The following is a 19448-nucleotide window of genomic DNA, read 5'->3' as shown; positions in this document are numbered from 1 at the left end:
ACTCTCAATTTCCCATGGAAGCAGCAAGCAGACACCAACTGCTTTTCCCGTCTTTGATCTCCCTTGCATGTCTTTTTTTTTTTTTGAGGAAGATTAGCCCTAAGCTAACTACTGCCAATCCTTCTCTTTTTGCTGAGGAAGACTGGCCCTGAGCTAACATCCATGCCCATCCTCCTCTGCTTTATACATGGGACACCTACCACAGCATGGCTTTTGCCCAGTGGTGCCGTGTCTGCACCCAGGATCTGAACCGGCAAACCCTGGGCCGCCAAGAAGCGCAATGTGCCAAATTAACCACTGCGCCACTGGCCCAGCCCCCCCTTTGCATTTCAAGTCACACATTCATGGCATATCACAGCTGGAAGGATCCTTGGAGATCAGCATATTGTGCTGCAGATCAGGAAACTGAGGCCCAGACAGCTTTAGCTAGGACATGATGCTGGGTTTCCTGAGTCCTAGGCAGGTGGTCTTCCTAGGACAGCACTTTGTATCTTGTGCCATGGTGCATCCATGGAGATGCACCTAAACAGGAAGATCTTTCTGTACATTTAAGATTCTAATTGGGAACAGGGCAGATTAATCACATCAGCATGCAGTCATACTTGTATTTCTCCAATCTCAAAACAAAAATGAAACTCCTCTATTGCCCTATTTCACTGAAGCACTTTTCAGCAAAGTGCCTCAAATGAGTTGTCTGTACTCAGTCTTCCATTCCTCTCCATCAACTCTCCTAAACCCTCTCTGGTCTGACTTCCATCTCCACCACCCCACTAAACTGCTCCTGCAAGGTCACAGTGACTCCCACCTTGGGAAATCCAAGGGTCAGTTCCATCTCCGTCTTACTTGACCTACTATCAGTATTTGACCCTGTTGATCCCTCCCTCCCCCTTGAACCACTTTCTTTCTCTGACTTCCAGGACACTATGCTCTCCTAGTTTTTCTTCTGCTACATTTGCTGTTCCCACTGCCACCCCTCCTAACTCTTAAAGGTGGGCGCCACATGTTTAGTCTTTGGATCTCTTCTCTTCTCTTGCACACTTACTCTCTTGACCATCTATCTCATCCAGTCTCATAGCTTTTAATACCATTTTTTTTTAAAAAGACTATTTTTTAGAGCGGTTTTAGGTTCATGGCAAAACTAAACAGAAGGTACAGAAAGTTGCCAGATACCCCTTAACCCCCAACACACACAGTCTCCTCACTATCAACCGTCCCCACCAGAGTGGTACCTTTCTTACAACCAATGAGCCCAGATGACATATCATTATCACTCAAGTTCATATTAAATACCATTTTTATACCATAGAACTCCCACATTTCTGTCTCCAGCCTGGCCCTGCCTGCTTGACATCTCTTCTTGAATACCTGATAAGACATCTCAAACAGAGTGTGTCCAAAATGCATCCTCCTCTTCCTGTCCACACCGGCTCCACCTGTAGCCTTCTCATCTTGATTAAAGGCAGGTTCACCCTTCCAGTGGCTCAGACCAATTATCTTGGAGTCATTTCTGCTCATCCTTTTTCTCACACCTCACATCTACTCCATCAAGTAATCCTGCAGGTCCTACCTTCAAAATAAACCCAGAAGCCCATGCTTGCACCATCCCTATCTCCACAACATCACCCTCGTCGGAGCCACCACCCAGTGCCTGGATCACTGCAGCAACCTCCTCACAGGTCTCCCCGCCTCCACCCAGCAACCAGAGTAAACAAAGGAAGTCTCACCGTCTCAACCCTCTGCTCCAAACAGCACTGGCTCCCATGTTGTCCCAGGAGAAAGTCCAAGATTTTATAAAGACCGACAAGGCCCCACGTGCCCAAGACCTCCTCCACTCCCTTCTGACCGCCTTTCCCACTTTCCGCCCTCATCTGCTCCTGCCAAATCTCCTCTTTATCCCTCAGCGCTCCCCCACCCCCGCCCCCACCTTGTGACCTTTGCACCAGCTGTCCCCTCTGTCTAGAACACTCCACCCTGGGTATGCACGTGGCCCATCCCCTCGGTTTCTTCAGGTCTTTATCGCAATGTCACCTCATCAGTGCTTAAAATGGCGGCCCCCACCCTGTCCTTCCACGCCCCTTTATCCTTCATCCATGCCGTTTCTCCATAGCACATATCACCTTCTAATGTGCTATATTTACTTATTATGTGTGTTGTCTGTTTCTCCCTACGGTCCTACCTTCACCCTGCCTTCCATTCACCCTGGAATGTGAGCTCTGCTGTCCCAGCGCCCAGGAGAGGGCCTGTCACACAGGAAGCATTCAACAAAAATGTGCTGATGAATCAAGAGAAGAAATAGTTAGCTCCTCTCTCCCGAAACTCCACTAAGATGACAGAAAAGGCATTAAAAATAAGGTGTTTTTTTTTTTTTAAGATTTTATTTTTTCCTTTTTCTCCCCAAAGCCCCCCAATACATAGTTGTATATTCTTCGTTGTGGGTGCTTCTAGTTGTGGCATGTGGGACGCTGCCTCAGTGTGGTTTGATGAGCAGTGCCATGTCTGCACCCAGGATTCGAACCAACGAAACACTGGGCCGCCTGCAGTGGAGCACGCGAACTTAACCACTCGGCCACGGGGCCAGCCCCAATAAGGTGTTTTTTTTTAAAAAAGATTTTATTTTTTCCTTTTTCTCCCCAAAGCCCCCTGGTGCATAGTTGTATGTTCTTCGTTGTGGGTCCTTCTAGTTGTGGCATGTGGGACGCTGCCTCAGCGTGGTTTGATGAGCAGTGCCATGTCTGCACCCAGGATTCGAACCAACGAAACACTGGGCCGCCTGCAGCAGGGCACGCGAACTTAACCACTCGGCCATGGGGACAGCCCCAAAAATAAGGTATATTTTTATAATAAGGTATAATCCCACCCGGACAAGGTTTACAGGAATGGAGGCAGTAATGGAGAAGAGATTTCAACCAACCTGAAGCAGATAGAGAGGCAGAAATTGATTTAAAAGGAACTGCAATCCATATGCAGGCAGCTGGGTGCTGGGAAGGAGGCCAGTTTACCTTGTGAGCCTCAGATGAGCCCCAAACTGAAAGGCACAGGGCACAGATAGCAGGGCAGGCAAGAGATGGACACAGGGGTGAGATAACAGTCTGTATAAGGGGACTCGGGCACCCTTCCACCCCAGCCCAGGAAGCCAGAAATTATTGTGAGAAATATGGAAGCACAGAGGCTGTGGGCTTAGGGATCCCTGGCCGAGCGAGCTGAGGTGCAGATGAGGCTCTGGGCCAAAGGAGAGTGAAGTGAAAGCCTGCGTCTAGAACTGTGAGGCTCCTTCCCCTCCCTGCGCCCAGAAGCCCAGCAGCCAGATGTGCTAGAAAAATTTAATATCTCCCTCCAAATAAATAAATAGATAAAACACAATAGATATTAACATTTAGGGGTTCCCCAAAGTTAGCATGCCCAATCACAGAGAAATACACTGTCCTCATGCCTCTTCCGCATTCATACAGCTTTTGACACCTCCCTCTCAAAAGGAGGGGTATACAAGATCACAGACATTTAAGGAATGCCTCCAACATGAGAGAGAGAGACGAAAGTAAACAGAAGATAAGAATTCAGGGGAAAAGCAACAGAGAGAGTAGATTAAGTCTCTTTTTAAACTATAATTATCTTAGAGAGAGAGAAGCTATTGCACCCATAAAACAAGAAAGAAAGGTTGGAATATAAAAAACAGAGAACAAAATATTTCAAAAAAGGCTTGGAAGAAAGTTGATGAAATCTCCTAAAAATCAGAAGAAATGAAGAAATGCACAATAAGACAGAAAGAAAAAAATTAGAGAATCAGTCCAAGTAACAGGAGTTCCAGAAGGACCTTAAAGAGGAAATAGTAGAGAGGAAATTAAAGATGTAATTCAAGAAAACTGCCCAGATTGAAGAAAACATCTCCAAACTGAAGGAGCCCACAAAGTGGGCCTATAACAAAGTACACCAGCGTGAGACTTCAGAACATAGACAATTTCCAAAAATCTTACAAAGAGCACACTGCTGGTGGGAATGTAAAATGGTACACCCACTTTGGAAAGCATTTTGGAAGTCCCTTAAAAAGTCAAACATACACCTAACATATAAGCCAAGCATCCCGCTCTTAGGTATTTGCCCAAGAAAAGTGAAAGGATACGTCTATACAAAGACGTTACATGAATGTTCATACCAGCTTTATTTGTAATATCCCTAAACTGGAAACAACCTAAATGCCCATCAACAGTTGAATGGATAAACAAACTGTGGTACAACAGAATGAATAAAAAATAATGAATTATTGATATATTCAACAATATGGATGAATCTCAAAACAATTATGCTCAGTGAAAAAAGACAGCCCCAAAGTGGTACATACTGTGTAATTCCATCTAGGTAAAATTCTAGAAAATGCAAACTCAACCATGGTGACAGCAAGTAGATCAGTGGTTGCCTGTGGATAACTGGAAGTCGGGGTGGGGAGTGGGGTGGGAAGGCTGGATTTCAAAGTGACACGAGGAAAGTTTTGGGGTGATGGATATGTTCATTATCTTGATTGTGCTGATGGTTTCGCAGGTGTATACTTATGGCAAAACTTAAATCATATACTTTATGTATATGCATTTCATTATATGTCAATTATACGTCAATAAAGTTGTTTGTAAAATCACTTATGAGTTGAGAATGTAAAATGGTGCAGCCCCTTTGGAAACTGCTTGGTAGGTCCTCAAAAAGTCAAATATGGATAATAAATAAATAAATAAATTCACAGTATAACTCAGAAATTCCATTCTATATATCTACCCCAAAGAAATGAAAATAAATATCCACACTAAAACTTCTACACGAATGTTCACAGCAGCACTATTGATAATAGCCAAAAAGTGGAAACAACTCAAATATCCATCAACTGATGAATAGATGAACTCATGTGCTATATCCCTTTAATAAAATATTATTTGGCAATTAAAAATGATGAAGTCCAGATACATGCGACAACATGAATAGACATAAAAAATGTTATACTACGTGAAAGAACTATCACAGAATACCACATAATGTATGATCCTATTTATATAGTAAAGTCCAAAATAGGCAAATCTGTAGACAGAAAGTAGCGTAGTGGTTACCTAAACCTGGAGACAAGGGGAGAATGGGGAGTGACCGTTCACTGATAGGTACAAGCTTTCTTTCGGGGATGATGAAAAAGTTCTAAAATTAGATTATGGTGATGGTTGCACAACTCTGTAAATATACTAAAAACCATTTAATTGTAGCTTTAAATGGGTGAACTCTATGGTATATACATTATATCTCAACAAAATTGTTCAAAATTTTTTTTTTAATTTACAAAGATCAAAAATAGGTCACATACAAAGGTTTAGAAATCAAATTGTCACTGGACTTCTTGGAAAGCTGCTGGAGTATATGCAACAAAAATGAGAAAATGCAAAACGAGAGGGAAACACAGGCTCCCAGGAACAAGGGACCCAACGTCAGAGACACCGTCCCCGCTGGTATGACGGTTGTGCGGCAGAGCAGGGGAAGCCAGTCCAGGCAGGATGACAGTGAAGGCTCCAGGAGCCTCATTCGATGAGTCTGAACGTTTACAAATTGTATTGACAAGCACTTGATAACTCTGTTGCTGTATGTCGTTAAAATTAGTGACAAGTATAGAAAACTAAGCAAAGAAAAATCCGGCAATTAGTAACTCCAGGAAAAAAAATTAAAAGTACAAGAAAGAAAACAATCAATATATGCTATTTGTGGTCAGCTTTGACAGTCATAATTAGTAAACATTATTAACTGAAAACTTTGATATATTTGGGGGAGAGGGACTGAAGAGAATGAAAAGTAAGAAAACTAAACTCTCATCTACCACATGGGAAGTCAGCAGAAAAATCCCGAAACTGTTGCATGAAGAAACACCAGTATTGTATATTGTTCATGATATATGGGAGTAAATATCAGAAGAAACAGCTAAAACTAAAAAATGGCGGCCTCTGAAGAATCAGCAGTATGCCTAGGAGAGGATGGGGAAGCGGAATGCTACTTTTCATTGACTTTTGTTACTATTTGACTTTTTAAACTATTACACATATAGATCAGTTTAATGAAAATAAAAATTAATTTAAAAAAATTCTAGTAATCACCACATGGTGAGTATATAACAAAAGAGGTAAGACTTGGCGATATCAACAGTAATAGTAACAGCTGGGTTTCACTGAGCACTTACCCCATGCTCGGCACCATTCTAAGAGTATTTTAAATACTGTTGTCACGTGACAACCCCCTGGAGGGGTCTCAATCCTGGGACTGCCTCTTGTGGCAGTTGGATCACCAACTGCAAGTAAAACTGTGGCTCTTCGTGGATTAAAAAGCACATTCACACATATTTGCATTTGATCTTCAGTAAACCTTGTGATCTAGGAATTTATGGATGTAGAAACTGAGTCTTAAAGAGGTTTGCAGAACTGCTCAACATCACAGGGACAAGTGAAAATGGAGGGCTGGAAGTCAGGTCTCTCGGCTCGCAGTGCTCCTTGCACAACTGCCTCACACCCAGGAAAAAATGATTTTTAAAATCACTGTCCCAGGGGCCAGCCCGGTGGCACAGTGGTTCAGTGCGCAACATCCCGCTTTGGTGGCCCGGGGTTCGCCGGTTCCAATCCTGGGTGCGGACATGGTACTGCTCGGCAAGCCATGCTGTGGTAGGCGTCCCACATGTAAAGTAGAGGAAGCTGGGCATGGATGTTAGCTCAGGGCCAGTCTTCCTCAGCAAAAAGAGGAGGATTGACAGCAGATGTTAGCTCAGGGCTAATCTTCTCAAAAATAAATAAATAAATACGTCACTGTTCCAGCTGTTACTCTGTAACACTGTTCTCTTACGTTATTTTTAAATGTTAAAGGAGAAAAGGGTTTGGCATTTCCAAGAATCTTAACCTGGATTTCTCTTCAAATCTAGATATTAAAAAATCCTCTGAAAAGCAAAAAAAAAAAAGTGCACTTGCGTACACATCCTCACACATAACACATCTAAGGCGTGACCACAACATAACAACGTCTTGGGGGTTTTGAACAATCGTACTGCAACATCTCCCACTAAGTGTTGTCCTAGCGTGATCACGCAGACACAATGAGGCAACCTGGCAGCCACCACTGCTCAGTCATGTCCAAAAACGTCTCCTTTGGAATGCCACATTCTCTTGAGAATTTCCAATAGTGAACAGTATCTTGTGGACCTAACTGGTTTTTGGAAACTGCCAAAACCTATCTGATGAAAATCTGCAGAATGAAGTGGGAGATGCAGCAGAGAGATGCTGGTGGGGGGATGTGAGGCACAGCTATAAAACAGCTGGGCCGGGGGGATGTGAGGCACAGCTATAAAACAGCTGGGCCGGTTTACTGGTGTGACTTATAAACCATGCCCGAAAATGGCTTCACAAGAACCAGCATTTGGGAAAGGCTTACAGATGACTACTTTTTAAGGCAAACATACATGTCACATTTTGGATATATGAAATCTGGCATGATTAGAAGAGAGTCACTTTTACAATAGCATTAAGTTACATTACTAACGTTTATGGCCATCATATAATACACTCACAAATGTTTCCTACTACTTAATAAAAACAATGGACATTTTGTGAAGTCATCAGCCCCATAAGACAGAATTCAATAAAAAAATTTAAGAAATTATTTTTTTAACCAAAGCCTAATTGATAAAGAAAAATACAAAAGTTTTAATGGTTTTTATTAAAAGTCTTCTGGTTATTCATCTATGCTTATAAACTAATCTCTAAAACTCTTTAAAATGTTTATAAAAATCATAAAATCCAACCAAGAAATAGTTAATCTTCAAAAGATAGACCATTTATCAAGATGTCCCCATTACGATTTCCAAATACCTTTTGATCAGTCATCAAGTTTCACCTAAATACTATTTTATACTTGTTTTACCTGTGAACGTAGGAAATGTCAAAAAAAGGTAATAAACACGTAAGTCATCTGACAAAAATGCAGAACTGCAAATCATGTTGTTCTCGCTTAAATTTTAGCCAGATGGAAACTTTCCTGAATCACCACTTCCTCGATATACATTGACCAAGTTCTCAGGAAAGTACTTTGGCTCACAAGTTTAATATTTTTATCAGGTGTTAAAGGAGGATTACATGTGAATTTTTGTACCCTAAAGAACACTGAAAGAATATACAAAGTCATAACTCAGATTTTGAAGATACGTCAGGTGAAAAATACATGTGTGTACACACACATATGAACACATAATTATATGTGCACATGTGTGTATGCACGTGTACACCTATCTACATATTTAAATAAGTTTGTAAGCAAGCTGAAAAGCAGGCAGGGTTGTTGGCATCACATCAGCTACATGAATGCATTTTAGAGACAGTCTGCACAGCTTACATCTCTCAAGAGTAGGCATGAATTCTACACAGAGATCTGGCAATCATCAGATCCAAAGATTTAAGCCCAAAGATCTTTCCATAAAAAGGAGTTGCCTTTATGGGGAGGCAAACACCACACATTCCTGGTTATCTGGATCATGAGATGATCTCTATGGATAAACACAGGAGAATCCATTAATGATACCGAGTTTTAAATGCTTCTAGTCATAAATACCAAAATACTTTAATAACTGTAAATCCCACCATTTACATAATAGGCTGTAAAGCGCCATTTTGGATCCAGCCCATATTTCGAAGGGATTTATGGACACAGGTGAAATTTGTTGCCAGATCCTATTTACAACCTCAAACAATCTCGCCAGCTGAGGCCGAGCCTATTCTCAGCCACCACTACCCTTAACCTTTTTTAGTCAGGGCCACCAGAAAGTTTTTCCACCCTTAACATAAACAGCAGTAAATTCTCCAAGGGCAAACAAACCATTCTTTACTTTATAGGCTAAATGGACATGTGGCAGGTCGAGGAATACAGACTTTTATCTGCTACGTTCTGCAGGCATTTAGAAGCTCTTAGCATTGCTGAGATTGATGATCCACCTTGTTTCTTCAAGGCTCACATTTTTATCCCATTGGATTAAAAATGCCAGTAGATTAAAATCACTTTAATTTATGAGAAAATCCACTAATAAACTAATGATTAGCTGAGACCTTAAACTCACCTAACGTCTTAACTAAGTTCTGCCATATAAAATAGTCACTTGATGAGGCAAAGACGTAGTTTCTCAAAAGGAAACTATCTGAGAACGGTTACCTAACAAAAAGAAAGCTGAGTCAGTTTACACAGAGACTCTCATTCTGGCAGAGGGAAAATGAGAAAAGTTTAGAGAGCAGTGACACACCTGAAAAGAAAATAGTATCTAGGCCCAAGCAGTAAGGATTGTTTATTTTTAATGTGACCTATAAAATAAAAAAATTATATACTTTATTGTGGTGAAAATATACAACATAAAATTTTCCATCTTACATTCACATTTATATATATTTACATTTGAAACAGATCTCCAGAACATTTTCATGCTGCAAATCTCAAACCATACCTATGAAACAATTGCCCTTTCCCCCTTCCCTTCAGTCCCTGGTAACAACCATTCTACTTTGTTTCTATGAATTTGACCACTTTAGATACCTCATACAAGTGGATTCATACAGTGTCTTTTTGTGACTGGCTTGTTTCACTTAGCATAATGTCTTCAAGGTTCGTCCCCGTTGCAGCATGTGTCAGACTTGCGTTCAAGGTGGAATAATATTCCCGTTATGCATATACATTTGGTTTACCCATTCATCCTTCGACGGACATCTGAGTTGCTTCCACCTGTTGGCTATTGTGAACAGTGCTGCTATAAACCTGAATGTACTAATATCTCTTCAAGCTTCTGCTTTCAATTCTTTTGGATACACACCCAAAATTATCATATGGTAGTTCTATTTTTAATTTTTTGAGAAACGACCATACTGTTTTTCACAGCAGTTGCATCATTTTACAATCCCACCAACAATGCACAAGTGTTCTAATTTTTCCACATCCTCATCAACACTTGCTATTTTCTGTTTTTTTTTCTTTTGGATTAAAAAAATTATAGAGGAGCTGGACTCATGGCCTAGTGGTTAAGTTCAGCACGCTCTGCTCTGGCGGCCCAGTTTGGTTCTCAGGCTTGGACCTATACCACATGTCAGCGGCCATGTTGTGGTGGGGACCCACATACAAAACAGAAGAAGATTGGCACAGATGTTAGCTCAGGGTGAATCTTCCTCAACAAAATAAATAAATAAACTTTTTATACTCACAGTAAAGCTTTCAGTTTAAGTTACTGAAAATTTTTTTTGAAAATTGCGGGGCCAGCTCTGTGGCCGAGTGGTTAAGTTTGCTGGCTCTGCTGCGGCAGCCCAGGGTTCAGATCCTGGGCACGGACATGGCACCAATCGTTAGGCCACGTTGAGGCGGTGTCCCACATCCCACAACTAGAAGGACGTGCAACTAAGATATACAACTGTGTACGGGGGGTTTGGGGAGATAAAGCAGAAAAAAAAAAAAGATTGGCAACAGTTGTTGGCCCAGGTGCCAATCTTTAAAAAAAATTTTAAAAAAATTTAAAAAAATTGGAAATTGTTTAAACATTTTTCAACTATTTAAAAATGTATATAGTTGACTAGATCTTTGTTCCCAGAAGTTGTAAAATGTTAAGATCTTTTTGTTAATTTTGTATTTCTACTTAACCTTTCTTTTGAACACCCTGTCCTTCTTCTCGTCCATCAGGGAGCAGATGAGTAAGAGTCCATTCAACAGTAAGCCTAGTAACAGCGGACAGTGGTAGAGAAGGGGAAGGGGGGACATGCATGACGAGGGCAGAAGGGAAGATTTGCATCCAGGCTCACTTCTCTCCTGGAGATTTCCTTTCCAACCACTGCCACAAGCACCTTCAGGAACACCAACAGGAGCTCCTGAAAGGACGACAACTTGCCTGTTTCCAAAAACAGCTGAGAACACAGAGGCTGCCATCACCAGCAGTAGCCACCTTGGCTGCTAGAGGAAGCTCTCAATGGCCGGCGTGACTTTGGGAGATATCCAAGCAACAAGGCGAGAGGCACAGCAACCGTGCCTTGGAAAACAGGATGACCTACACTGCCTCCTTTATCCATGCACTTATCTTATCCTAACAGATATAACCAGACTGCTGCTCTGACTCTGTACATAATGCATGTTTCCCTTCAGTCTCCAGCCCCACTTTATTTGCCATTAAGACCTTTGTATAACGGTTTTCAAATATACCTCATATATACTCACTCATTCATTCAACAACTATTCATTAAGCATCTATCTAATACATAGGCATTCTGAGAACAGTAAATGAGACAAAATTCCTACCCTTGTGGAATTTATAATCTGGTAGAACTTCATTAGTCAAACAATCACATAAATACATATGTCTATTGTTTTAAGGACCAGAAAGAAAAAAATAAAAGGATAATCAAAATACAACTGAGAGATCCTTAACTTAGGTGTGGGGATGAGGCAGAGTCAGAGAAGACTCTGCTGAAAAAAATGATGAGCAGATATAAATAGCCAGGTAGACTGTGGTAGTAGAGCTTTCTAGATTAAGAAGGCATATGCAAAGGCCCTGAGGTGGGAAACCTCAGTGAATAAAAGGAACTGAAAGATAACCAGGGTGACTGGAACTTGCTGACAAAGGAGAGGGAGAGAAAGGCTAGACAGGTGGTAGGCAGGCAGGTGTGCAGGACTGTAAAGCCAGGACAAGGACTTGGGATTTTATGGTAAGTTCAACAGGCAATTACTTAGGCATTTTCAGGCTATGTGTTAGTAGAAGTTTTTAAAAAATTAGTACAACTGTTAAAGAATAATCTCTAAGATTTATTAAGTGAAAAAAGAAAGGTGCAGAATAGTGTATACAACATGCTGCTATTTGGGGGGAAAAAGGGAGGGAGAATAAATGTTCACATGTAAATATGTATCTCTGGAAAAATACAAGACACTGGTAACACCGGTGCCTCCACAGATGGGAACTAGATAGCTAGAAGAGATGAGGGGCAGGAACAATCTTTTACTGTATATCTTTTTGTATCTTTTGAATTATGCATCATGGTTAAGAATTACTTGTATCACAGTAAATTAAATTAAAAAGTCACGCTGGCTGTTGTGTAGAAAAACTAGAAGGGTTAAAAGCTTAGGTAAGACAAAGGTAAGATACCAGAACAGTTAAAATGAAAAAGACTGGTAGTATCTAGTGTTAGCAAGGTAGGGAGTAACTGGAATTTCACATGCTGCATACTGCAAATTGATGCAATCATTTTATGAAACTGCTGGTGTGGGGGATTGGAATTGATGACCCAAAAATGTGTCTCTTTGGCACAAAGATTATTTTGGCCTGGTTACTTTTAAAAACTGGAGACATGAGAGAAACTCTGGAAAGAGGAATTTACTTACCCTTTGTAAGAGACATTTACATTTGTAAAGGAAATCTCCATCTGTAAAGGTGTCTCCCTCTCTGTACCACGAAGAAGGGGGATGACCTTCTCTCTAAAAACTCTTATCAATACAGAAGGCAAGGATTTAAATCTGCGGGATAACCTTACTCTTGTTTACTATGCTTCTCTGGTAATCTCCCATAACTGACCCCTCCACCCCCAACATCCTCCTTTGCCTTTAATTGAGGATGGTATTTAAGATGAGAGCCTCTGCCATTTTGGTGAGTTGCTCAGTTTTCCTGAGTCTCTCTCATGTATACACGTTATAAAGCTTCGTTTGATTTTCTCCTGTTATTCTATCTCATGTCAATTTAATTCATAGCCTGGCCAGAAGGACCTAGACTGGGTAAAGGAAATGTCTTCCTCCCCTACACTGGGCAGCATCTGCTAACACTATCAGACACATACCCTACAACCCAGAGTTCCATTCATAGGCATACACTCAGTATCTATGCGAACTCACATTCCCCAAGACATTCATAAAAACTCATTACAGTACTATACATAACTCCCAATGGAAAACCGTGTTTAATTAAGAGTAGAATGGGTAAATTATAGCACATTCACACAGCACTACAGCATTGAAAAACTCAGGTACATGCAAGAAGAAACTAATAGTAACCAGAACAAAAGAATATATACTGCTTAATTCCATATTTATATAGTTAAAAAATAAACAATCTAATCTATGGTCACAGAAATCAGGCTAGTGGTTATCTTAGGGGAAGAGTGGAGGCTAGAGACTAGTAAACACCACAAAGGCTTCTGGGGTACTGGCAATGTCTTATTTCTCAATCTCAGTGCCAGTACATGAATGTGTTCACTTTGTGAAAATTCAGAGTTGTGCACATATGTGTACTTTTCCGTGTAATGTTCTAATTTTTAAAACTATATATACCAGGTAGCAAGCTCTTGCAGTAGTCCAGCTGAAAGAAGATGGTAGTTTAGACTAGGGTAAGAACAGAGAGTAGATGAAGACAAGATCTACAAAGTGACATGTTTTTGTTTTTAGCTGTTTCCACTTTTGCATTTTGTCACCAATCTAGTAAATGTAATAAAACCATCAGCAAATTTAATGCCAAAATAAACTATCTGCTTGAAAGAGGTAATAAATTTGAGTAAGGTTATAAATACTTTAAGTAAACGCAAGCAATTTCCAGACATATTAGAATTTAAAATCTTTCCATTTGACAGCACAATTAGATTCAGGGCACATTTAAGACCAAACCAAACTAAGAATATAGACTGATAAGGCCTTCAATAAACATTTACCCTTCATGACAGAAGGGCAAACCAAATTTTAAATAACACCATTTTAATTGTGCACTCACACGAGGGATACGAGACCATGAAAGACCAACTGTTAAAATTACCACCTGCAGTTTTCTTAGGACTGCAGCAGGTCTTTTATAGGGTAAGTTGTCTTATCATTCTCACCTAAACAATTAAGAAATTTCCTTCTATTATAACCAGTTTATCAGTAAATACGCTGAAGCACACACTGAATTTAGATGTTTATGTGCTATTTATAATTGCCGCCACAAGAATCTCTCCCAACTTGTCTGTTAGACTCAGATGCTGTCTGTCCAGGAACCCAATTCTGCCTTGCTGGTAACCCCTTTTCCCAGAATTAAATAACCCTCCCCAAATTATCTGGCACCATGGCCCAGTATAACTCACACTCTTGGAGTGCTATGCAGGAGCAGATATGGTTCCTACCCGGTACACCCAGGTACATTATCATCAGGAGTGCATCCTAATCACTTTTGAAAGATGCTTGCAAACTATATTGGGTAGCAATCACAGAGATCATGAACTCCAAAAAACTAGTTTTTCTAGAAAATGTCTGACCATGGCCAATAGGATTTTCTTCCCCTGATAACTAGAAGAGGAAAAAAGGAACTCACATCAATTGGTTTTATTTGAGATTACCTTCACCCACAACTGTGGAGCCTCAGAATCTGCATTTTGACAAGCACTCAGTTGATTCTGATCAAGTTCTACTCAAGGAAAACACCAGGTGGTGTTCTGATTTTAAGAGGGAAACTAAAATACATGTTTACTTTCACTTCCTCAGTCGCATTAATGCATTCAGCATTTATTGAACATCTATCATATGCCAAGTACTGTTATCAAGTCCTAGGGTTTGTGTAGTTACCAAAAGAAAGTCCCTGCCCCCATGGAGCTTACATTCTAATGGAGGGAAACTGACATAACTGAAGATAAAAAAGTAGCGAAGCAACCCAGGAATGAGGTTATCCATTTTAAAAAATAATACAGATTCCTGGTTACAATAAACTAAGTGTGGATTTTGAGGGATCTCCTAATTCCATCATTTTACTGAAAATGCTCAAAGGCACTATTTTAAAACGGCAGCATTTGCCCAACATTCTAATACACACGTAGATACATTAATAAATAAAAAACACAGCTTAAAGGAAATTGAAAAGAAATGATCAGGTCCAGTAAATAAAACAAAGATGATGGTAATCATTTATTTTCAATAACTTGAGATGTCTCCTAGTCTTGATAAAATGTGCATAGTCTTAAACTAGTAACATATTAAATATCAGCACACAAGCCCTGATTACCATGCATGGCTTACTGCAACTGCCCAGGATTGTGTATTCCCAGGTCAGTGCTCTTCTCAATCAGGGACTTCTCTCCGCTTCATCACTCTAGTCATCTCTCCTTCCCGAGTCTGAATCCTCATTAAACAGGTAATAGACAACCAAGTAGGAGCTGGGTCATATGTTAAAATAGAACCTAGCCAAAGGAAATCAGTTAAAAATATTTTTACAAGTTTAGTCCTCTCCAGAAAGAATCAAAGATTCTTACTTGGGCATTCTCAATTTTGTTTAGCTATGTTGAGACTCATAAGTTAGCTTTATTTTTGTGTGCAAAAGCAATCATATATACCACATATGGGACAATTCAACTCACAACTTTTAACTAGTAAAATGAACTGAGAAAATCTGAAATTTATACAACATTAGTATCAATTCTCACAACAGGCACAGTTGCATATGGCTACATATTTCATGCCCATCTTGTCCAGATGGTTTTGGACTTTTCTTCATTGGTATACCAAAACTCAAGGAAGAAGGAATATAGGAAAGGAAAAGTAAATAAAATCACAGTTGGACAAGTTATGGTATCTACCGGTTGTATACAGGAAAACTTGGTTTACCTCAAAAATGCAGTTCTAGAGGTTCTAGAGTACCACCTGACAACTGGGCTTTTCACAAACTCTTGTCAGTACACAAGAATGAAGCAGAGTCAAACAGGAGGTCCACCGGCAAGCTAAGCCCAGCTGCAAGACCAACAACTGGACAGCTCAATCACAAGATGACTTTGCAGCATACAATGATCCTGGCTTTCCTCTAACAGTGATCCAACAGCACTTTAGTTTTATTCATGTTTGGCAAACTCTCCAAGCTGACTTCAAGATACTACATGTGGATCACTCTCTCAGAGGAACATCTCAGAAAAACAAGGGTTAGTGAATTTCAAAAATAAATTAAACAATTTGGAAAAGTTAAAGTTTAGCATATGTACTAGAACTGAGTCGGAACATTAAGGAAACCATTTATTGAATGTACACCTTTGGTCAACCATTACCCTAGTTGACATTGTTTAAAAATGAAACTATGAACGTTCTGTGGATTAATCTCTCTTGCCTGGAACAAAAGCCTAACTCAAGCCTAACTCGACAAAAGGATCAACTACTCTTAGTGCTCCTCCCTCTTTCTTTGCCTAAGATAAAAAATAACCAAATACATATACTTCTCCCTCCTCCATTTCCTAGATAGAAACTGAACTTCTTCCACATTCAGGCAATTCTAAAATCAGAAGTCACTCTTATCCCTAAAAGAGATATTTACACAAAGAACCTTGTGAATTAGTTTCTAGCCTCTCTGTAGTAATTTTCAAAATAGATGCAATTTAAGTAGACGGGAGCCCAGGTTTCACATTAATATGACATTTAAATACCACATTAATTAACCACAATTTGGAATAACACATTTTTTACAAGTCATAATTATTCACTTAATTTCCTTGTTTAAAAATGGAATAGGGGCCGGTCCCACCGCCAAGTGGTTAAGTTTGCACGCTCCGCTTCAGTGGCCCAGGGTTTCGCCAGTTTGGATCCTGGGCGCAGACATGGCACTGATCATCAGGCCATGTTGAGGCGGTGTCCCACATGCCACAACTAGAAGGACCACAACTAAAATATCCAACTATGCCCTAGGGGGACTTGGGGAGGAAAGAAAAAATGGAACAGATGGCAATCTAATTCATAGTAACCTATGTGAATAAGTAGGATATTTTCTTACTTCACACAGCAGAATTCATATTTAACAAAACCTGCCTACATCTGTACCACCTAAGAGAAGGCTAACATAAACTAGTAAGTCTAAGTTTTGTGTATTTCCAATACACACTAAAAACGCAAATTCAATGTTTATAATGTATTAAGTGGAAGCTCAAATGCTGACTTTTTTGGGGGCGGAGGGTGAGGAAGACTGGCCCTGGGCCAGCACCTGTGCCAATCTTTCTCTGTTTTATGTGGGATCCCACCACAGCATGGCCTGATGAGCAGTACTAGGTCCACACCCAGGATCTGAACCTGCGAACCCTGGGCTGCCAAAGTGGAGCGTGCAAACTCAACCACTATGTCACCAGGCCAGGCCCCCAAAATGCTGACTTTTAATAGGTAATATTTAATTTGAGCATATCTACAAGAAAAGTGTCTAGATAATTTATTCTTTTTCTACTTTTTTGTTGAGTGCATCTTTACTTATGATACTACCAAAGATCAAAATAACCACGGTAAAATAGTGGTTTCCATTATTTGTGGACTCTAAAGTAATAGGATTTTACTATATTAATATTCAACAGAGCATACAGTTTTAGAAGGATGCAAATTTCTTCTCCTCCACATACAGAAATTAAGTTTTAATTCAATAAAGCTAATGGACTTTTAACACATACCGAAAACAGAAATAGATCCTGAATATATGTATATTCCACATACCTTACTAACAAATTAAAAGAAAACAAAATTGCTTATTTCATGGCAGCCTTGGAAGGAATAATTATATAATAAACGACAATAAGAAAAAGCCACTTATCATATAGTCTAGTCTTTATTGAAAGACTTACTTCAACTGTGGTTTACAGCTTTGGCTTAAATTGGCCAGTCATTTTAGCCTCTCACTGCCAGCAGACATAAAAATCAAGTGGGAACGGCATGGGGGAAATACTAGTAGAGAGATTATTAGAGCAAAGATGGCGGTCAGAAACACAGCACCAAAATAAACCTCAAAATAATTACGAAATAAGAAACATTTTCTTGCATGCCAAAGGATCTCTGCTGCTGTTTTTAACGAACGTGGAAAAGGCAATGATTCTCAGGCTTAAATTGGATCAAGATAGCACTAACTTCGCTTTGTGCTTTAAGCGTCTGGAGTCTGATAGCCTGACAGTTGTATTCTAAAATGGTGTATTTCATTTAGATAAGTAGTTTTATATTTTAAAAACCATTTAATATGAAATAACTTTCATTAAGTGAACTGATCATGAAATCTCGTTCTCTTCCAGATTAAGATGAAGGACACTTCAGTCATATGTTTACTATGGCAATATAACTAATCTGGATAATTTTATTAAATCATAGAATATACAACCAGGAAACACTGCAGTGGTATTTAGCTGTTATTGCAATAAGCTATTTAGTTTACTGGCAGACCAAAGAAGGCAAACTGAGAATTTAATAGGCTTTTATCAATATATATTAAAAAAGTCTTTAGTTGTTCAAGTTTCACATATAGTCAAGAAATTTTTAACTAGGAGGCATAATTGATATGAGTGTTCTCCTTAAAAAATATAAAGTAACTTTTCCATAACATCCCCCAAGACACTAACCATGAACAAAAGAAATAAGGGTAAATTTGATAACAGAAGAGGGTAATACATGACTACTGTGGTTAAAAGTAAAGTGCCATAAAAAATTTGGCCCAAAGATGAAGAACTTCAGACGCTGTGAATTTTCCTGTTTAATGCATTTGTCTGTATTTCTAAATGGGGGAAGAAGGAAAATAACACGAAAATTATTGTGGCCACCACTTTATAAAACCATCATTATTTTAAAGCTAATTTTAAGACTTCAAAAGTTTAAAAAATAGTAATTTGTGGGTGCTTATTGCATCTTACTGCTTAACTGTGAAGGGTTTTCTCATTTTGGTGCCCAGGCCTGAAAACATTTCAAATACACTGCCTAAACATTTGCACCCCCTAGCTGTCAGAATTCAAATACGTAAGATTTTCTCTCTTTTACATTCCTGTTACGATGGAAATTTGAGACAGGTTTATCCACACAGCCTGAAAAATACCTCAGAAGCAAACTTCAATCTTAATGTCTACCGAAATGATTCATTTACAAACTCCACACACACAACTCAGCCCTGCTCAGGCTGCTCATCCCATGCACACCACCCACAGGGAGAAAAAATTAATTAAAAATCAAAGTCACAACTCTGTGTACTATTTAAGCTGAATATCCAATTATAAATTGGTACAACAAACTGTCTAAATAAGATGTTTTAGCAATCTTGTTAAAAAAATTCTTGGGCAAAATATATCTAATTTTAAAAAACACCCCAAGATTTTTAAAAACACTTGTACTATACAACTTATAGGAACCTTGAAATAGGTTTACAAGGTTTTAATTAAGGTATTTACATACCAAGTCATGTAAAGCAAAAAAAAAAAAAAAAAAAATTAATTTCCAGTGACATTTTAAAATGTGCTAACGCATCAAATATTTCTATGAAATTAAAATTAAGGCTTTTTCTGTATAGTGACTTGTATAGTTTTAATTTTACATAGTAGCCACACTTGGAACCGTCAGTCTCAAACACTCTTACCAGTCCATTGCATTCGATGCAGTGGAGGGCGCTAAGTGTTACTTCAAATAATTACATTGCTTGCTACTTCTATGTTGAAGCATGCTTTTTAAAC

This window comes from Equus przewalskii, chromosome 1, assembly GCF_037783145.1.
Source record: "Equus przewalskii isolate Varuska chromosome 1, EquPr2, whole genome shotgun sequence".
Taxonomy (NCBI): domain Eukaryota; kingdom Metazoa; phylum Chordata; class Mammalia; order Perissodactyla; family Equidae; genus Equus; species Equus przewalskii.
Note: the sequence above shows the minus strand (reverse complement) of the source record.